The sequence below is a fragment of the Kogia breviceps genome, chromosome 4, assembly GCF_026419965.1.
Source record: "Kogia breviceps isolate mKogBre1 chromosome 4, mKogBre1 haplotype 1, whole genome shotgun sequence".
Classification (NCBI taxonomy): Eukaryota; Metazoa; Chordata; class Mammalia; order Artiodactyla; family Physeteridae; genus Kogia; species Kogia breviceps.
Window position 1 is genome coordinate 105331389 of NC_081313.1, and position 23170 is coordinate 105354558.

The following is a 23170-nucleotide window of genomic DNA, read 5'->3' on the forward strand; positions in this document are numbered from 1 at the left end:
ACTGTCTTGCAGGGTTTTGTTAGCCTTCTGTTAGAGATCAGGAGGAGAGAGGGCACTTCGTTCACATGCCGTTGAGGCAAAATGTTTGGGATGTGGGATCTGGCTCATGTCCATTTTTCTGGCCGACTGCCCTCAAATGCATTGTTGCTTTCATTGACTTTTCCAACTTAAAGATCAGTTGTGCCCCTACACATTTGGAAGAAAAATAACATTATTATATAAGCCATTGGGAAAGAGAAGAGTGGCTATATTCTTCATTTGAGAAATGAGATTTGTTACTAATTTCAGGGCGAGAATACTGTGGAATAATTTTAGGTGCAGTCATACTTTGTCCCCTAAGAACTACAGCCTACCTCAAACTAAGAGATCAGACTAAAGAGTGTGTAAACAAAACAAAAGGTCTACATGGGTTTCAGACTCTCTAGAACTGATTTAGGCCTTCTAGAAAACAAACTGTTGTTTTATTTTGGAGTTGACTGACTTTTGAATGAAGCCTCTAGAATTCTGACAACACATGTTCTTTCAATCCTGGATGATGATATTGAGGTGACTTTTAGTTTATTCTCCACAGCTTATGTTTTGGCTTTATCATGAACAGAAGCATAAATAAATGTGGACAGATATCTGAAGGCTTTGAAGATGTTCTTAGAAAACATTTCTGACACCTTTTTTTTTTTGGTGGTATGCAGGCCTCTCACTATTGTAGCCTCTCCCGTTGCGGAGCACAGGCTCCAGACGCATAGGCCCAGCGGCCATGGCTCACGGGCCCTGCCGCTCTGCGGCACGTGGGATCTTCCCAAACCGGGGCACGAACCCGTGTCCCCTGCATCCGCAGGCGGATTCTCAACCACTGCGCCACCAGGGAAGCCCTGACACCTTTTTTAACCACCTAAGAAAATGCTATTCTGAGCCAGAGCACTGAATTTTGTTACCTGGATTTTGTCTATAGTTGTTACCCTAATATCACTCATTAGGAGGTGTGTAATTTAGTTACTCTTGGCCAGATAATTCTTGAAGCAAATGCACACTAGTAATCTACTAAGTAGCAGAGTTAAAATGGCCTAATTCCCAAGGATTTTTATCTCTCTGCCCCCTCCTCTCTGGTTATAGTTATGCATATATTTGATAATATATGTTAGACCCAGAAAATGATTGCTTTTTTAATGACACCAGTTCCTTGTATTAGTCAGGGTCCAATCAAGAGACAGAAACTGCAATAATTTTTTTGAGTAAACCTTTCATTTTAGAACAATTTTAGAAGAGTTACAAAGAGAGTTGACAGTTTCCATACACTTCCATCCAGTTTTTCCCTTAACATATTAAGTTACCATTAGCTTGGCAAAACTAATTGCCAAAAGAAATTGGCATGAATACACTACCAGTTAGTTCCTTACTAGTATATTACTATTAACCAAACTCTAGACTTTACTTGGATTTTATTATTTTTTTCCATTAATGTCCTCTTTCTGTTCCAGGATCTAGTCTTGAGCACTGCACTGCATTTTCACATCTCCCCAATCCCCTCTGGTCTATGACAATTGTACAGTCTTTGTTTTTCATAACCTTGACAACCTTGATGAGAACTGGCCAGATATCTCGCAGAATGTCCCCCAGTCTGTGTTTTCCTCATGACTAGACTGGACTAGGGGTACAGGTTATGAAAATATCACAGAGTTGAAGTGCCTGTCTCATTATATCGTATCAGGGGTATGATGATATTCACATGACAGCACTGATGGTGTCATCACTCGGTTAACCTTCATCATTCGGTGATGTGTAGTGTTTGCCAGGTTTCTCCACATAAAGTTGCTATTTTTCCTTTTCCTTTTTCTCTGAGAATATGTCACTAAGTCTAGCCTACCCTCAAGGATGAAGGGTAGAGATTAAGCTCCATGGTTTTGAGGGGGAGAATATCTACATATGTTATCTGGACATATTCTGTAAGGAAGATTTATTTATTGTCTCCCATTTAATCAATCATTTATTTATATCAGTGTGGACTTATATATATCTACATGAGAAGTCAATATTATATTGTTTATTTTGTTGCTTAAATTGTTCCAGCTTTGGCAACTGGGAGTTCTTTTAGGTCGCTTCTGTGTCCTTTTCACACGCCATTGTCCTTTTGTTTGGTCGTTTTGTTTTGTTTGATCTTTTGAGCAGTTCCTTACTTTCTGCTACTGTAGGATACTCCAAGCTCACTTTGTGTTTTTCCTGCTTCAGTCCTAGAATGAGCCATTGGAGAATGGTATTTAGAAACCAAGATCTGGGTGCTGGCGTGCTCATTGCTCCTGGAACACATAGTAACTTGAGCAGGGAAAGTTTATTAAAAAGAATCATTAGCTATAACACGAATTTGGTGTAGAGACTGGCGAGTAGAAAGTAGATAACACTCAAAAGAATATAGGAATGGCAGAAATAAGGAGCATCCATTACTCCTAGGGCTGAGATAGAACACCCAAAGAGGAAGCCCCACTAACGGTGTGATGCAGACCTTGTTAGAGCACAGCCACAGCTCACTGAATGGCAGAGAGACTGCCATGGTACACCCCTAGTGAAACTTGCTGGAAATCTGCTTTCTGGAACTTGCTAGAAATATGTTCTATAGGTTGCTTGAGAAAGCTGTTCTGGAGAAGTGTCTTACCAGAAGCACTCTGCTACAAAAAAGCCCAAGGGGGAATGCCAGGGGAAGTTGCTGGCTGATGGGTGCTGCTAGCCACGGTGCACTGTAGGAGCTGGATGCTGAAGAAGCTGCCCATGCTGGAGAAGCCACTCCCACTGTGCTGACGGGGCAGGGGCTGGGTGCTGGAAGAGCCACGGGCACTTCCGGAGTCAGTTGAGCTGGCACACTAGAACCATGATGGGCAACACCTTCCTCCTACAGTGTCTCTCCAGCACCCTACAGAAAATGCTTAACAGTCAGCCAGCTGGCAAAGGAAGAGTACTTAAAGGGCCCACATCCATTTTTTGTAGATAAAAATGAAGGATAAATTTAGCCCTGAGAGACAATAAAGTGATAAATGGTCCAGTCCACTCCTTTGTTTACTCAGCTCTTCTGTGCACCTTTCTACACACATTTGAATTCTTGTACATCAACAAAACGACTCTGCATTTCCATCTAATAAAATACAGCCTGACATCTTACATCTTCTTTTCCCAAAATGAGGAGATGCAAGTCCCAACAGTGATGGTATCCACTGCTGGTTATATTAATTTTTCTGAAATTCAGATGAAGTACCACAGAATATTTTGCTACCTAGATACTAAAGTTATCTTCCAACAACTTTTATATTATATAAAATTAAATAAAAATGCAAAGAGTCGAAAAAAAGAAAGTAGCTTCTACAAATAAACACATAGATGTAGCAAGCAAAGAGAAATGTTAAAAACTGCTACAGGCCTCTTTTCTGTAATTAATCACATGCTGTACTTGTATGTACGGCCTCCTTCTTCCCCATTTCATATTTCTCCCTCTCAGCCCAAACCTCAGCTACTTAGGGTTTTTCATCTGGAGGAGTGACTCAAACCTCCATTCCTGAAGGATCTGAATTCTCAGTTGTTCTGCCTTTTATTGGTTGTTGACACTTTCCATTAACCTTTACTACTGGACATGGAAGTACCAAGAGGTGCCCCACAGGATCCCTTGGGTTCCAGACACAGTTCAGCTTTCTCCCGTTATGCAGCAGCAGCCCAGTTTCCCTGTGATAATCAGGATCAATCATTCCAGCCAGAAGAGTAACTCATTTTCATGGCTATCTCTCTGTATATTTTTTCCTTCCCAATATACATGGGAAATTAAGAGTCTGACAGTACCTTCACAAGCACAAATTTAAAAAGGCTTCCCTTGGAGGTTTAGTATGACTGTTTACCTTGTCAGTGGATGGACGGATTCCTTTATATGGTATACAGTCAGTGTTCCTGGGTCTCAATGTATTTTCTGTATGAAAAACCGGGTGTGTCAGAGAACTTAACATGGTTTGTTTGCTTGAAGTGAAATCATGATTTATTTGACTGACTTGGGCATATTACCTCTTTTTAGGTTTGATTAAATGATTTTTTTTTTAAAGCATGCATGTATTTTACTTCTATTGGCATCCTAAAGAATACCCTAGCCTATGTGACATTAGCTTAGCTCCAGTTCTGTCTTTCCTCCTCTTTCCTGTTCTCTCTCTGTTCCTCCTCCATCAATATCTCTTGTCTGTTCATCAGTCCTGTATTTCTCTTCCTCCTTCACTGGATGATAAACAACTCCTGGAGGGCAGGGGCTGTGTAATGTTAATGTCTTTAGCCCCCACTGTGCCTAGCATGTGATTGGAGAGCAGTAAATGTTTGTTTCATTTAATGAGATTGAATGTATGATTCTGAGAAGGTAAATCATGTGTTCATAGTTTGAACTTTCATTGAATACTGTGTGCAAGGAACTGTGCTGGATGCTGCAGATAAAGAAACCAATGAGGAATAGTTGTTGTCTTGTAGTTACAAGACAGACTTGTAAATGTCTCGTCCTGAGAAAGAGAACAGCCTCAGGAGAAGAGGTGGATTGAGGAAGCTAGAAATGGTGGTGGGCAAAGTGGTGAGAGGTTTTCTGGCTGGACTAGAAAGAAGGGCCTAATGTTGTGCTGGGGACAGAAAGCAGACTGCTGTGGGGTGAGGGGTGATGCAAAGATGCTAAAGCATTGACTCCTCTTCCAGAAACTTAACTGGGAAGTCAACAAGGAAGGGCAAAGAGATAGGGAGTTAGTGAAAGACAAATGTAGGCTCAAGAGAAAGTTTGGTGCTTGTTTGTTTGCTTTTGATTGTATATTAAGGTGAAAGAGGCTGAGAGGATGGTGCAAGAAAAGACAGAGTCTGGAGATTGAATTGAGAGGTCATTTAATCAAGGGAACACAGCTCCTGAGAAGACAGATGGGATCCTGACACTGATGGAAGGATTAGCATGAAGTACTTCCCATTCCCAACAAAACGAGGGAGGAAAGAGTGGCAGGCAGGATGTTGATAGGTTTCTGGGCTCAGGAGCTCATGGGCAGTGCGGAGGAGTATCTGAGTAGGTTCATATTTGATGACCTTTCTTCTCTTGGTAAACTGGGGAAGAGATAATCTGCTGATATCAAGGGGAGCAGAAGTTGGGCACGTTGATAATGATGATGACAGCAATAGTTCTCCTCTATTGAGGGCTTAGTATGTGCCAAGAATCTTTGTAACGGCTTTATGGCTTTACAGGAACTAACTCATTTAATGCTCAACAGATGAGACGGTTACAATTCTTCTTCCTATTTTACAGATGAGAAAATGGAGGCACAGGAAAATTAAGTGTCTTGCCTAAATTTATACTGCTGGTAAATAGTGGAACCAGACTTGCATCTCATTCACAGCCAGTAATTTTAATAAGGATCTGGTGCCTCCTGGAGCTGGAAAGGAGATTTGGTGAAAGTGACAAGGGTCAGTGAATGAGAGCAGGAGGCAGGACTGATACCACCAGACAAAATAGCAAAACAGAAGTTCCTGAGAGGTGTTGAGGGCACACTAACATGTCATTTAAAATGACACCAATTTGGTTGGATGCATTTGTAATTTTCTCATTTGTAACATTAAGAATGTTGGGCAAGATTGTATTTACGATCCCTTTCAAACCTATGATTCTATGTGTGATTTACCCTCATAAATATGTGTCTGCAATCCCTGAGATCTTTCTTTGTTTTGGAAACCCTTTAAACCTTTTGTATGAGTAGCAATAATACATTTGTTCTCTCAACCCATATAATTCTATTTATGATTTTCTAAAGGTCTGTAGAGAAATTTATTTCTCCTCTGGCTATAGGGCACATCCAAAAACACATGGAGAGTCCTAAATCAGCCAGCAGCCAGCAAGTAGTTTTCAAATGCTTGTTCCCTAGGCTTTTGACATTAGTACCAATTAGAAACAAAAAATGGAAATTAATTTTGGTCTAGAAGATCCAAACTGGGGTTTATTTAGTTACCAATAGCATTTCTGGTTAAATGTACTTGGAAGAAGTGAAAACATGCCTAGGAGGCCAGACTAGCTCAAACATTTTCAGATACAACATTAAGAATACTGATAACCTTTTAGATAAAGCAAGCACGCTGTGCTGCTCGGAATAAGTAATAAGAATTTGCCTGCAGGATATTCGAATGGGGGAACCCATTAGAAGGGTATTACAAGCCAGAAATTGTAGGGCACAAAAAGCTGACTTGTTCGCCAGCAAAGTCTGCTGTAAAGGTCTATTGACTGGATACAACAGAGGATCGATGTTGTCTGGGGAGAGAAGTCACCGGAGCCCAGTCCTCACGGCAAGTCGTTAACATACCCATCACCCTGTCAGAATTACTTTAGAAATCAGGTTGATGGAGCAGCAGAATAAGAGTGGATCATTTGGGTTCACTGGCATAGGGGCTGGACATTGATGACAGGTAGGAAGGACTGAGCTTGGGATGAATGGCTCGTCAGAACTGCCCGAAAGCAATTTCACTGATGGACTGCCCGAGTATCTTGATAGAGGTCACACTCAGAAGCTGCTGGTTTTGCCTTTGTGAACGAGTCTGAAGCCTGGGCTTTTGTTGGTTACTCTCTGGAGGGGCAGACAATCTCTTCCACCTCCACCCACCCAACTCCCTGTTGGAACTGAATGACAGGCCTCTCCATTCTGTGCTGTTTCTATGCCTCACTTTCCTTAGCTTAAAATAAGGTTCAAAGTATCTATGTCATATGCTTATGAGAATTAAATGACACAATACCTGCTGAGTACTCAGCACTCAGCACTGTGCCTGGTGGAATGATAATGGCTCAGTAAATGGTACTTACTTACAATTCCTTGTGTGACAACTGTGCCTTCCACCAGACTTCACATCAGACCGGTCTGTGGACTGGAGAATGGATGGAGGGACTCTTTGTGGGCATCTCGTTTCGCCCAGCAGGCCACACCCTTCTTGAGCAGGAGCCTCTCTTTGTCCACTGTTGCTTGCCAGGAGGCTCCCCAGACAGAGCCCTGGTGCAGTTTTTTGCATTATCTCCAACCTCTGACCATTAATGTCCTTACCAGATGAATTCACGTCTGGTTCATATTGCTCAGGGCACAGTGAGAACACTGTAGATGTTTATGTTACTTGCGCTAGTTGGTTCACATGCTGTAAAGACAAGGCTGGGCTGTCTTTATTTAACTCCACTCCACACACATCATTTATTGATATTTTTTACTTTTTTTTTTTAACTTTGTGTAGTCTCCCTCTACATCTGTTTATCAGAAAATCTTGGTTCAACCTCAAAATATAAGATAATCTAATGTTTTCCTGCTCTCTACTCCTGCCACTCAAATCCAAGCCACCATCCTTTCTTAGTTGGTGATCACAATAGTCTCCCTACTGTTGCATCTACTTTAGCCCCACTCCAGTCAGTTCTCTGTATTGAGACCAGAGTGATCTTGTAAAAATGCACTTCAGAGCATGCTACTCCTCTTCCCCAAACTCCCAGTATTTCCCATTATAGTTAGAATAAACGCCAGAGCCCTGACATGACCCAGCAAGCCCTGTTTGATCTGTCCCTCTCTACCTTCCTGGCCCCTTCTCATCCCACTGATGGCTCAGGGTACCACACTGCTCAGCCTCTGCCTACCTTTCTTGGAACACAGTAGCTTCATTTCTGCCTCTGCACTTGATATTTCCTCCACCTGGAATACTCTCCTCCCTGGAACTTTATGTGGCTGGCTTCTAATTTAGGTCAACGAACTTTCAATCTAAGTGTCACCACCAGGAGAGGCTTTCCCTGACTACATAAAAAATATTCTCCCATAACTATTACATCATCTTTTTAACGTTTTTTTATGGCACTAGTTGAAAATACTTCATTTGTTTGTTTGTTTGGTTGGTTTTGTTGTTTTGTCTGTATTCCCCTCCAGGATAGAAGGCCCATAGAAACGTGAATTTTGTCTGTTTTATTCACTGCTGCCTAGCTAATTTATTCACCTAATGTCTAGCACAGTGCTGGGCACCCAGTGATTCTCAATAAATATTTGTGGAAAGAAGGAATGATGGCATAAATGTTCCAGGAGCAGTAATGGGTATAAACATGAGAGATGAAAGACTCTGCCTCTTCTTTCAAATGCTTTCTGTTTAATAGAGGGATTGGAAGTCCATCTACAAATATATAGGCAAAGCATCTGGAAAAGTCAAGGAGGACATGGTCAAAGGTCTTCTAGAGAAAGGGCATGACCTGAAGTCCTTCCTTCAGTGGCCTTAAAGGAGCTCAGGCTCCAGTGGCTTCAGGATCCACCTTGTCTGTGTGCAATGCAGGCTCATTCACCCTTGGTGAATTCCCATAAACTAGCAGCTGCAGTGAGATTGTAGAAGCCAGGCAAGATGAACTAGGTGTCGTTTCCAAACTTGGAAGAAGTTGTGTACGTAGACAGCTCCTCACCCTCAAAAGAGGAAAGGTTTTACCTTACTTGTAAAATCAAGGAGACTAATACCTGATTTTAGTAAAGCCATGTACATTTCCTCTCATAAGGTTATGCTGTTAATTGGCTAAAATTAAGTGCTCTGGTTTAATATATAGTCCGGTATCTTTCATGACTATATCAAATTTCTTATTGTTTGTGATTGTGTCTAAGAATTTTTTTTTAATACTTGAAAACTTCCTCAGGGCAGATAAGAGAAAAACCTGTTTTTTCCTTCTTTGGTCAAAATATCTTCTTTTTTTTTTTTTTTTTGCGATATGCGGGCCTCTCACTGTTGTGGCGTCTCCCGTTGCGGAGCACAGGCTCCGGACGCACAGGCTCAGCGGCCATGGCTCACGGGCTTAGTTGCTCCGCGGCATGTGGGATCTTCCCGGACCAGGGCACGAACCCGTGTCTCCTGCATCGGCAGGCGGATTCTCAACCACTGCGCCACCAGGGAAGCCCCAAAATATCTTCTAATTCATTGACAACCAAGTTGACTTTAAAAAGTTTGAATATTTGTACATATATGTTAGAGCAAAGTAATCATGTTTGACATGTGTAAATTAATAAAGTGTAGAAAGTAATAAAACAATAACATTTATACTACTTATAAAGACTGTTTCAATAGGGTAAGTAGTAGAGGTTATAAGTGCCCTGCCTCTGGGCCATAAATGGTGTCTTAAAATTCTGTGAAAACCTAATGGTTTTACTACTCACTACTCTTGCACAAAATGAGTGGAAGTAACTTCCAAAGAAAGTTTAAATTTTAATGGAATTGATTTGAACTTGATATTAGTATATAGCTGTGAATTTTTGTTCATGTATTACAAAGAAAAGCCCCTTTATCCTTACAAATAAAAAAATAACCTCATGTTGTAAAATTAGTATTACACAAACCAGATTTATCCATGCTGTAAATTAGTTCTTAGAATAATTAGACTGCATCAAAGTTAAACAGTTCTTTAAGACACCATAAGCAAAGTTAAAAGAGAAAGAAGAGAATGGAGAAAGATTTCTGTAACGTATAAAACAAATGATTAGTATATAGGATATATAAAGAACTCCCACAAATCAATAAGGAAAAAAAAACCCTCAACTTTAGATTAGGCGAAGGATACAATAAGGTAATTCAAGGCAAGGAAACCTGATTGGCTAATAAGCATATGAGAATATTTATCTTTGTAATAACTGAGGAAGTGTATAATGAAGGAACACGATGTCATTTTTCACCATCTGATTGGCAAACATCTAGAAGTCTGACAATATCAAGTGTTAATGAAGATGTGAAAGGAAGCTTGTACACACTGCTCTCAGGAGGGAAAATTGGCAGAGTAACTTTGGAGAGCAGTTTGGCCGTCTCTAGAATAAAATGTTGATTTGTGTACACCATAGGATTAGGTAATTTTCTTTTTACTTCTTTATAATCTGTCTGTATACCTTGGAGAGACCTTTGCATACATGTATAGGGGATATAGTCTTTGCATCTTTGTAACAGTGAAAATTTGGAGACAAGTAAAAATGGCCTTGAATATGAGAAAAGATAGATTTATTGGAGGTTGTTAATACAGTGTAATGCTGTGTAGCCATTCATTCCTATAAATTTCTATGTAGTAATACACTGCATTAAAAGATGTGTCAACATTAGTGGATCTCAATATCATAATATTGGGTGAAAACAAGATACACAGTGATATAAACATTTTAATAGAAAACTAATAAATTCATAAAATTTATGCAATATATTAATATATTAATAATATATTAATTCATGCAATATATAATTTTTGGACACACAAACAGACTAGAATGATACACATTAAAATCATGACAGTGGGGATTTTCCTGGTGCCACAGTGGTTAAGAATCCACCTGCCAATGCGGGGGACACGAGTTTGAGCCCTAGTCCGGGAAGATCCCACATGCCGCGGAACAACTAAGCCTGTGTGCCACAACTACTGAGCCTGAGCTCTAGAGCCCGCGAGCCACAACTACTGAAGCCTACGTGCCTAGAGCCAGTGCTCTGCAACAAAGAGAAGCCACTGCAATGAGAAGCCCACACGCTACAACAAAGGGTAGCCCCTGCTCACTGCAACTACAGAAAGTCCACGCACAGCAACAGAGACCCAATGCAGCTCAAAATAAATAAATAAATAAATTTATTTATTTTAAAAAAAATCATGACAGTGGTTCCCTCTGAGGAAGGAGTAGGGAAAGAACTGAAAACCAGGTACAAAAGAGATAAAAGGGACTTTAACTGTAACGTGTTATTTCTTGCATTAAATGATGAAGCAAATGTGATGCAATGGTCACAACAGTTAATTCTAGGTTGTGAGAATGTGGGCCTTTGCTATAGTAGTACTTGTCTTCTGTGGTTAAATTTTTTTCATTTACTCAAGATAACTTAAATTTTTCAGACCATCCTGTTAGCATTGAGGGTTTGGGACCTGATTTTCCTTACTGTTGGGTTTTAAGCAAATCATTTAAGGCTTCCACCTTTTGGCCTCTCACATCCAGGATGAAGATAATAAGTACTTGCACAGTAGTAGTCCTGAGCACGTATCCTTCAGTGCTCACCTCCAGCCCACCTCTTCTGGAAGCCTTCTCCCCTCCCTGCTCTCCTCTGCCCAGAGACTCAGTAGATGTGAGTCCTCTGTGTTCGAGTGTCCTGTGCACTGCAAGGCTTAGCACATTCTTTTCTGATAAGTCTCACTGTCAGCCAGTCTCTTCCAGTAGACAAAGAAATCTTAGCTATAGGTCAGGTCTCAGGGAGGAGCAATAGTAAGTACTCAACAAACAGAACTTAGTAACCACAGAAGCTGCTCTGTACATTTTTAATGAAAGAATAAATGAGCAAAAGAGCAAAAATATGGTGAGACTTTATAAAGCAAGATATCCCGTAATGGCTCCCAAGGTTGTTGTTATTCTTTTGACTTCAGTGAATAAATGTAATCCCCCCAAATCCCTTACTTAATCCGAGCCTACAATTTATATCCTTGAGATTTCCCTCCACTGTAAATAGAGTCATCAATATGCTCTCGTTGAGAGACATCAACATTTATATTTAGAAACATTAAAGAATATAAACATTTCACACCCTTTTTTTCTGGTTCATAATTTGGGATAAGCATGCACTGATGTTATAAAATGACAGTTCATGCTTCAAAAATTCATTTAATAAACATTTTTTAAAGAAGAAGAATAAAGGTTCTCTCTCAGCCACTGAATAATATTAATATAAACAGCACTGGGTGGTTGTCCATAGTGATTGCTGGCACTCTGTCAGCTCTCCAGCCGGCTTTTTGACATGTGAAGGACATGAGGTTTTAGTGCTTTCAGAGGATCTGGAAAATACATTTTTATTGTTCTTCTTCATGGATGGAGAAGCTTTACAAACTTGTTTTATTTTTAAAGCACTTGATGTTTTGAATGAGGATCTTTTCTTCTACATTAACAAAGGGAATGACACACCATAGCCTTGTTAGCCTGAGGCACAAGGGATGAAATCACAGGGAGATAAAAGACCCTGAGGGAACCAAGGCTTGGGAAGAAAGTGTGTATATTTCAAGAAGAATCATGTTTTTCTATCCTTTGAGACAGCAGAAAATTATTTTGGTCTCTTTTGAAAGCCAGGCACTCTGTAGAGATATTTTCTTGAAAGTGACTTATTTGTGCTTTGTCTATATATGAGGATATGAAGGGCTGAATTTTCTTTCCTATTAAAGTCTCTCATAATCATAGATTTTCCTACATTTAAAGTCAATGGAGAATGTCACGGTGAAACTCCATGTAAAAATATATTTTTAAGTCCGTATAGCTGACTGATGTAACCTAATAGATGCTTGACATTTAGATGTTAAGGGCACTTACAGTCTTAGTTACTTCAAACAGCAACCCTGGTGAGGGTAGTTTTGTATTGTAAACTGATGTCACTTTCCCTATGATAAACATGAGTTCCAAGAGTGAACACATTATCCCGTTGTAAGTATCTGGTAGAGATGTATCCACAAAGTTGTTGAACCCCATATAGTTATACAGTTTTACCTCTTTGATCCCAGAGGTGTTAAACCAAGATAAAACAAAAACAAAAGAACGGACTACTCAGTTCATCTAAGGTTTCTTTATACCAAACACAAGCACACAGAATTGGGCCCTTTTGTTTTTTGCTGTAATTCAGAACCAATTGCTTTAAAAAAAGGCATCTTATACTTCAAAATGTGTTTCAAGGCTGTTTCTGTGGTCTTGGTGGGTGTAGATAAGCTGGGGAAAAATCAAGTCCTGGAAATGATGCCTTCTAATATGGCACGATTCTTTAGATTTTATTTATGACCATCTACTTCTTTATGCTAAGGGGAGGATTCTTAAGAAGTTCACATGTTTGTTTCTAAGTTTCTCCTTATATTTCTGGGCTCCATGTATGAGCCTACACCTCTGAACATGTTTATCATCAGCAAGTGAGCAATTTCTAAATCCAGTTTTTAATTGACAATTAAGAATAGGATGTAAATTAACGCTGATTTTCATCCCAGGCCTGAGCTTTTTCCAATTGGCTTTATAAAAATGGATGAAAAGGGTGATACACCAAGGCTTGTTTTTACTTTATGGAGTTACTGGGCAATTTGTTTTTGGAATTCACATTGTGAGAACTAAGTTGTCCTTTTTGGCATGAATGATTCATGCAAGACAAACAAATAATGCAAACCACCAACAGGCCTGTTATTCCAGCCTCATATACAGCTGGAGGATGTTTTTCTAGGGGTGGGACACTCCACTGTGCCAACCACAGAATAAAATTTCTGCTGCTACCAGATCTGTGCTGTGTCACACATAGCAACAAGTACTTTTGATGTAATTAGTACATTTCACCATCTCCATTTTACAAAAAGAAAATTAAGTATAATGAAGGTCAGGCACTTGCTCAAGTTTCCATTCCTATGAAGTTGCAGTGTCCCTGCTAAGGTCCAGTCCTGTCTAATGCTAAGTGATTGTATCCATTTCTTGAGCCAGCTAGTGATTGATGAATTTTGTAACAAGGTGAATTTAATGGTAACCATCACTTCTTTCTCTAAGGGAAAAATGATTTCATCCTTTTTTTTCTTTTTCTGCTGAGGGAGTCCTTTGGATGAGACAATGTATTAATGTGCCCTTGTTCTTTCCTCTGGAGTATCTCTCCATTTGGCATTTCTTTGTATCTCTAATTGTTCTCCTTTCTTTATTCTTGGTCTACACAAAAACAAGAGATTTACTAAACCATCTCTCATTTGTTCAAAGATTTTTCCTAATGCCTTGTTTTTGTCAATACATGCATGGCTGTGGACATGTTGGAACATTTCTTATCAAACCATTCTGATGAACCTGCTACTAACACTTTGAAGCCTGGGAACTGTCATTTTAGGCAAACAAGTATTACTTCTCAAATATCTGTGACACTTTTGTCCTAGAAGTTTCTCCTTTGAAAAGCAGGCAAAAGCCAGTAATGAGCACTGATATCAGATCCGGTAATTGATGAGCATTGCTCGCTTGGGATGGTCCACAGGGTGTGTGGAAGAGCGCAGATATGGAAGCATTGATGGGTTTGGGTTGAACCCTTGCTTTTGCCACCTGAATGCTAAGTGACTGAGCAAATTACCATCTGAGTCCATTTTCCACATGAAATGTTGGAGTAATTATACCCATCTCATCGAGTTATTGCGAGGTTAAAATAAAGTAGCTGCATAATGCTGACACATGTTCAAAACTCAGTGTATCTTGGAACCTATTCTCTCTCTCCCTGTCCTTTGCGCAGAAAACTGGACTGCTTGAAGTGAATTAGGAGAGGAGGATGTACCTAGAATTGCGATGATGGTTTTAAGGTTTCTCTGCTTGTCCAAGTTAGTTATCCTGCTCTGCGTGCACAATCACTTTCATTCACTCACCAAATATATCTTGAGAACCAGCCATGTGCCAGGTACTATGCAGGCCTAGTTTTCACGTTAGAGTACTCCTTAGCAGGCCAGCTAATGGCATCAGTACTGTTTTCACAGTGAGTTCACTGCCCTTTCTGTTTGCATAGAATCATTTTCAACTTACAGAAGCTCTTCAAATTTAACCATCTCCTTAATTTTATTTTCTCTTTGAGAAACGCCCTATGTTCTCACTAGAATAAGAAATAAGATAATTTCTTATTTTCAGTGCCCCTGAATATTGAGTCACTGGCTGACCCCAAAGGCTCGCTCAGTGAAAGGTCTTATCATTGGCTGCTCCGCCTTAATGGATCATATTAGATGAAAAACATAATTGTGGGATATTATGTTTAACCAAAATACATAATTTCACTACTTCAGGAGCAGAATGGACTTGTGAAAAGTGCTTGGACTTTTGTTTGAAGACAACCTTGGGTTTAAGTACTGATTCCACAGTCTGGTGTTTTTGGACATTTTACCTAGATGTTTTCATCCTAAATAGCCTCCCTGTGCTGAAGGTGGCAATGACGCCCACCTTGTCAGTGCTGTGAGGACTAGAGAGTGGTGTGTAAAGTGTGGAGCACAGAACATAGCACAGTATAAATGCTCAGCAGATTGAACTATTTAAAAATGTAGGGCTTCCCTGGTGGCTCAGTGGTTGAGAGTCCACCTGCCGATATAGGGGACGCGGGTTAGTGCCCCGGTCTGGGAGGATCCCACATGCCACAGAGCGGCTGGGCCCGTGAGCCATGGCCGCTGAGCCTGCGAGTCCGGAGCCTGTGCTCCGCAACGGGAGAAGTCACAGCAGTGAGAGGCCCGCGTACTGAAAAAAAAAAAAAAAGTAACTTTTTGCTTGCTTTTCTCCTCCTGCCAAAAGGATACATTCAATTGCAGAAAATTTAGAAAATCTAGTTAATCTAAATGAATTTTAAAAAAATCACACAGTCTTAAGACCCAGAGTTACCCAGTGGTCCCATTGGCCCACAGTCTTTCAATATCTGTCTCTCTGTCTCTATCTGTTTCTCTTTCTCCCTCTTCTCCTCCCTTCCCCACATATTAGGTTCAACCATATACAGTTGCTGATATTAGGCCATTTTTGACCTAAGTTAATGACAATTTCATCTAGTTTATTCTAATCTGTTGCTAAAAATCTACTTTTTACAGTTACAATATTGTAAACATCTTTCAAGTTCATTAAATATTCTTATATAATATCACTTTTATTTGATGCATGGTATTCCATTGTATGATTATACCAAAAATTTTTTCACCAGTCCTTTATTGCTAGAAAATTAGGTTGTTTCTAATTTTTTTGTTGTTATAAACAGTGCTGGGTTAAGCATCCTTAAAGCTTGGGAGGGGGTAGAATAGAGTGGTTTAGAATCCAAACTGAAGACGGGAGGTCTGTTCTTCACCCCTTTTTGCCTGTATAACTTTAAGCATGTCACCTGGATCTCAGTTTCTTCTTCTATAAAATAGGGGTAACTGTCATCCCTGCTTCATAGGGACACTGTGGTCATTCATCTATTTCAGGTGCTTAGAACAACGTCTGTGGGCACAGTGTAAGTATTACTAATTGTCTTTACACACTTAAGTTTGTTTCTTTTGGAAAAATCCCCGAAGAGGAATTTATGAGTAAAGGGCTTTTGATACACTTTCCCAGACTAATCTGTAAACTAGATGTGGTATCTCTTATCCCATAATAGTGCATAAGAACTGATTTTCCCAAAAAAGGGAGAGATAATCATCCTCACTGTAAGTATCAGTCTCATCATTATTATGACACTACTTCATGACTCAGTTGCACAGTTTTTCACAGCTTAATATCTCTGAATAAGAATGCTTCTCACCATCATTGTCAGCCAGGTGACTGCCAGGACATGATTGTATGAAACCTTCTGTTGATAACTGCTAAGATCTAGAAGGGTGTCCGTGTGTCTTAACACCTATGAAATTCAATTTTATTTGAGAGATATGAGACAAGGCAAACATATATAAAAACTGTGATCTAAGTGCAAAGTGAGTGTCATGGAAAATATATATTGCCTTTTTCAGAGAGCATCTCAGATTGGGTTGTAAAATGTACCTGAAGCACAGAGGTTTCTGAGCTGAGCTTGGCAGGCTGGGGAGGACTGATGGAGGGAGAGGACATGTTTAATATCTCTTCTTCTCTGCTTATTTCTATACTTCTTTTTGTTGTGCACAAAGCTAAGAAAGATGACAGTGGCCATGATACAATAGTGTAGAAACCCAAGAGGGCATTCATGAATGTTTGTCATGTAAAAGGCTTTTGGCCATTGAATGTATCATTTTTCTGAATGTAATACCCCCTGCAACCTCCCTCTCCTTGCAGTCTCCCTTTTTCCTATGTACAAATCCTCTGCCCTTTACCTAAATATGGCACCCTCTGCCTTTAGGTCTTTGCTTAGACATCATTTTATCAGGGAAGGCTTTCCCGACTCACCAACATTGGTTAAGTGTCATCCCTGTGCTTTCCGTTGTACCCAGTCCATATCTTTACCTCACTATCTGTCACAGGTTATTCTCTTGCCTAGTAACTTGACACCTTGCCATTAAACTATAAGCTTGTAGAAGCATGAGCTTTATTGTTCTTGTTTGAAGTCAAGTCCTGGTTCCATGGCTGGCACAAGGCAGGTACTTAAGAGATACCACTTGAGTGAATTTCAGCCCCCAGCCCCTGAACATAACCTGTGGTTACAGATGTCATTGGAAGTTACAGCCATTAGAGCTCCAGGGTGAGTCCATTGTCTTGAGAAGAGCCAGTGCTCTGCTAAGCTGTCCCTAAGAGCTGTAGCATGGCCTGTATACTCCTGACATTACACACTAGTTTAAAATCCCTTTTATTTCCAACTTACTATGAGAGCTTCTTAGAGCAAGCTGTCTGTGCTGAGACCCTCGTTAAGCTGTCTCCTGAAACATCTGCATGATTCTGGGCACATGGCATCTGATAGCACATTTCTAGCTGTTCACACAATAAGAACTGAATCCAGAAGCTGAAAAGGAGGCGTCACTTCCTAATTAGCATCTGGGTTCTTTTCAGTTTAATCTGAAACAAAATTCTGTTCATTTACCTTTTCCTATTAGGATATTCAAGTTATTTCCATGTTAACTACATTGCTTAAAAACTTTTATTTTATTGAAGTATAGTTGATTTACAATGTTGTGTTAATTTCTGCTGTACAGCACAGTGATTCAGTTATACATATTACATTTTTTTAAAAAGTTGTCAGTGGGAGTAACCAACCCAGTCCCTTTTTCTTGAGGAGTGAAGTACTTGCCCCTTGAAATTTGAGTGAGGTGTTAACTAAAAGATGTCAGATGGTTTGAGTTCAGACTCTCTCCAAACTGTCTTTCTAAATACAGTACTTGAATTCAGGATAATTGGTCAAGCTTGGCACTAAACATAAGGAACAAATTCTCCCTCTTGTACTAGACAGTCAACATACTCTTGTATTTGTAGTAATCAGGGAAGAAAGCTGGCTTTTGTGAGATAAACTGTGTAACTCACTAGTATACATTTAAAAGTGGATATGTTGAAGCAGTTAAATATGACAAATGAAGAAAGGAAAGGAAGTCACATTGATGGCTACATTCAAGCCAGGCTTCTGTATCTTACTTGTCCTACTTCCTGTCTGTTTGTCTGTAGACTTCTGTATGTGGATTTTCTTCCCATTAGAGTCCATGTTGGTGCTTAGTATTCACATTGTGAGGCCTATGTATCAGTGGCTTTTTAGAGAAATACAACCCCAAGGGGAGAAGCTGTCACTTCAAAGCATGCCACAGTGCTTAGATATAGGCAGGAAATTAACCATGTCGGCACGATAATATTTCTTTAAAAGCCTGAAACCCTTTCTTTAATGCTGATAGTTATCAATGTCTGCTATAAACTTGTTTTTACCATGAGGAGATATCTTAAGGGTTTTTTGTTTTTGTTTTTGTTTTTATCTAATCCCAAGAAAATAGAACTGGTTTCTGTCTGGCTGCTCTGCTGGGAGAGAAGCTGTTGAATGGGATGTACAATTAAATGGGTTATGAAGGAGAGGAGAGATCAGTTCTATCCTCTCAATACTTGAATTCTTCCTACCACTCTCCTCTTGTTGTAAAATATACTCTATAAAACATATGTGCTCCAGCCTACTCTTACCCCAATATCATAGTGAGGGAAAAGAACTCTAAGTCATCATGATGTTTTTTTTTAATGCTTTTGACATGATCTTGGTATCTTTATCAAGGTAATTTTATTACCTACATTGTTTTTCTGCATCAATCAATTAATCCCCCATTATACATAAGGAAAAATGGATCTTTAATTTAGCATCTGAGGCTCCCGGAAGTTGAGAGGGATGTGGACATTCTGGAGAGGATTCAGCAAAGAAAATGAGTGAAATTGAATAAACTTTTAAAAAGTTCATAAAATATTGAGGTTGTAGTATTTAGTATAGCAAAGAGCAGTGTCAAGGATGTATTCATGTTTAAGGTATAAAATCATTTACAATATAGAGAACAGTGATGTACAGGATTGACTATACTGTTAAGAGGAGGGGGGGGATCAAGTTATAGGATAATGGGTTTGGCTTACATGGAATGAAGATTTTCCATACTCTTAGGATTGATGAACCAGGGAACAAGTTACAAAGGACTATGTAATTTATCTTGGGGAACCTTCAAAACAGGACAGATTCTTCTCCAACTGGGATAGCTGAGAGGGTTTAAAGGGGAACATACCATGTAATTTTTTTTTAAGAATAAATCTTAGATTGAAAGAATTAAAATTGAAAAAAACCCACAACTTTTTCCATATCCATAGGCAATAAAAGAAACTACTCATATGAATAACAATTAGGCTGAAATCTCATCTTGGAACTACCACTTATTCTTATTTTGTGAAAGAATATTGTGAGTTCTTCGGTAATTGCTTTCTTGATCTGCTTTAGGTTCGATAATTCTCTTCCACTGCTTTTAATTGTGTGAAAGTATGTTTATTAAAGTACTAATGAGACCAAAGCCATACTGATTAAAAACAGAATTATTCATTTAAACCTTTTGAAATTATGAAATGAAAGGTGGGTTCTAATAATGTAAGATAAATCCTGCACGTCTAATAGTCTAATAAGTTGTTTGCTGTGTGCCTAGTTTTGTTTTTTTCAATAGTTTATTACAGATCTGTTGACATTACAAAATTTTTATGAAATGAAACTTTTCTTTTATCATAAAAGCAATTTATCCTAAGAGCTCTAGGCAGGGTGCTTCCTCCCTAGTGATTTTTATAGCATCTAATTAATAAATGCACCGCTGACTAGGCAATGCATATTGAGAGTAGGCTTTGCTTATTGTCACCCTTCATAAATTTTAGAATGTTTGTGATTGAGGATTTTTTCTTCCCTGCTCTCTTTTTCCTGCTCATTGACTTGAATCATAGCCATTCTTCCTTTCCTTTGGAACTGCATTTTACAATCTGACTTTTAGCCCAGGACCAGATGGCTTCACAGGTGAATTCTATCAAACATTTAGAGAAGAGCTAACACCTATCCTTCTCAAACTCTTCCAAAAGATAGCAGAGGGAGGAACACTCCCAAACTCATTCTATGAGGCCACCATCACCCTGAAACCAAAACCAGACAAAGATGTCAAAAAGAAAGAAAACTACACTCCAATATCACTGATGAACATAGATGCAAAAATCCTCAACAAAATAGTAGCAAACAGAATCCAACAGCACATTAAAAGGATCATACACCATGATCAAGTGGAGTTTATCCCAGGAATGCAAGGATTCTTCAGTATATGCAAATCAATCAATGTGATACACCATATTAACAAATTGAAGAATAAAAACCATATGGTCATCTCAATAGATGCAGAAAAAGCTTTCAACAAAATTCAACACCCATTTATGATAAAAACCCTGCAGAAAGTAGGCATAGAGGGAACTTACCTCAACATAATAAAGGCCATATATGAAAAACCCACAGCCAACATCATCCTCAATGGTGAAAAACTGAAAGCACTTCCTCTAAGACAAGGTTGTCCACTCTCACCACTATTATTCAACATAGGTTTGGAAGTTTTAGCCACAGCAATCAGAGAAGAAGAAGAAATAAAAGGAATCCAAATTGGAAAAGAAGAAGTAAAGCTGTCGCTCTTTGCAGATGATATGATACTATACATAGAGAATCCTAAAGATGCTACCAGAAAACTACTAGAGCTAATCAATGAATCTGGTAAAGTAGTAGGATACAAAATTAATGCACAGAAATCTCTTGCATTCCTATACACTAATGATGAAAAATCTGAAAATGAAATTAAGGAAACACTCCCATTTACCATTGCAACAAAAAGAATAATACCTAGGAATAAACCTACCTAAGGAGACAAAAGACCTGAATGCAGAAAACTATAAGACACTGATGTAAGAAATTAAAGACGATACAAACAGTTGGAGAGATATACGATGTTTTGGATTGGAAGAATCAACATTGTGAAAATGACTCTACTACCCAAAGCAATCTACAAATTCAATGCAATCCCTATCAAACTACCACTGATATTTTTCACAGAACTAGAACAAAAAATTTCACGATTTGTATGGAAACAAAAAAGACCACGAATAGCCAAAGCAATCTTGAGAAAGAAAAATGGAGCTGGAGGAATCAGGCTCCTGGACTTCAGACTATACTACAAAGCTACAGTAATCAAAACAGTATGGTACTGGCACAAAAACAGAAATATAGATCAATGGAACAGGATAGAAAGCCCAGAGATAAATCGACGCACCTATGGTCACCTTATTTTTGATAAAGGAGGCAAGAATATACAATGGAGAAAAGACAGCCTCTTCAATAAGTGGTGTTGGGAAAACTGGACGGCCACATGTAAAAGAATGAAATTAGAACACACCCTAACACCATATACAAAAATAAACTCAAAATGCATTAAAGATCTAAATGTAAGGCCAGCCACTATAAAACTCTGAGGGGAAAACATAGGCAGAACAGTCTGTGACATAAATCACAGCAAGATCCTTTTAGACCCACCTCCTAGAGAAATGGAAATAAAAACAAAAACAAACAAATGGGACCTAATTAAACTTAAAAGCTTTGCACAGCAAAGGAAACCATAAACAAGACTAAAAGACATCCCTCAGAATGGGAGAAAATATTTGCAAATGAAGCAACTGACAAAGGATTAATCTCCAAAATTTACAAGCAGCTCATGCAGCTCAATATCAAAAAAACAAACAACCCAATCCAAAAATGGGCAGATGGCTTAAATAGACATTTCTCCAAAGGAGATATACAGATTGCCAACAAACACATGAAAGGATGCTCAACATCACTAATCATTAGAGAAGCGCAGATCAAAACTACAATGAGATATATCACCAGTCACACCAGTCAGAATGGCCATCATCAGAAAAATCTACAAACATTAAATGCTGGAGAGGGTGTGGAGAAAAGGGAACCCTCTTGCACTGTTGGTGGGAATGTAAATTGATACAGCCACTATGGAGAACAGTATGGAGGTTCCTTAAAAAACTAAAAAAAGAACTATCATATGCCCCAGCAATCCCACTACTGGGCATATACCCTAAGAAAACCATAATTCAGAAAGAGTCATGTACCACAATGTTCATTGCAGCTCTCTTTACAATAGCCAGGGCATGGAAGCAACCTAAGTGTCCATGCACAGATGAATGGATAAAGAAGGTGTGGCACATATATACAATGGAATATTACTCAGCCATAAAAAGAAACAAAATTGAGTTATTTGTAGTGAGGTGGATGGACCTAGAGTTTGTCATACAGAGTGAAGTTAAGTCAGAAAGAGAAAAACAAATACCGTATGCTAACACATATATATGGAATCTACAAAAAAAAAAAAAGGTTCTGAAGAACCTGGGGCAGGACAAGAATAAAGACACAGATATAGAGAATGGACTTGAGGACACGAAGAGGGGAAAGGATAAGCTGGGATGAAGTGAGAGAGTGGCATGAACATTTATATATTACCAAATGTGAAATAGATAGCTAGTGGGAAGCAGCTGCATAGCACAGGGAGATCTGCTCAGTGCTTTGTGACCACCTAGAGGGATGGGATAGGGAGGGTGGGAGGGAGATGCAAGAGGGAGGAGATATGGGCATATATGTATATGCATAGCTGATTCACTTTGTTATAAAGCAGAAACTCACATACTATTGTAAAGCAATTATACTCCAATAAAGCTGTTAAAAACAAAATATGTCTTTTAAATGCTTTTTTCTGCCTTTGTATTACCTGGTTTCATGTCCCTCATCTTTTTATTTGCTGTACATATCAGTTTCAGGTTTGTTGTATTTTAAAGTCAGTGACTTTAAACATTTAGTCAGTTTTTTTCCTACCTTTTCTGTTTAGCTCCCAATCACATGTATTTTGATTGATTACTTTGAAAGCACAGCAGCAGTTTCCTTTTCGAGAGCTCGGCGTGTACCTGTAGCAAGGCCAGCCCACTCCTCAGTGGACTGCCTGTGGGTTGCCTCTTTGTCCCTCTCATCATTGCCTGAGGCGAGGCCCCCTCACTGATCCCTTGAGTACTATGCTTCTTGCCCCAACTCCTGCCTCTCCTTGTCAGCTCCTTCCTGCCCTCCTCATGCTGTAGCCAGCTGATCTTACTAGAAGGCAAATCTCCATTGTCCCTCAGTGCTTAAAATCCTTTAATACCAATCCCTTGTCCACCAGATGCAATCCAAACTTCTTGGTGTGCATAAAAACCCCTGCATAAGC

General features: G+C 39.2%; 1 protein-coding gene across 10 annotated transcripts in view; it reads left to right on the forward strand.

Moving 5' to 3' along the window:
* The window catches only part of MEGF10 (multiple EGF like domains 10), a 376760-nt gene that overhangs the window by 292967 nt on the left and 60623 nt on the right, over positions 1–23170 (forward strand). The gene's annotated exons all lie outside the window — the stretch shown is intronic.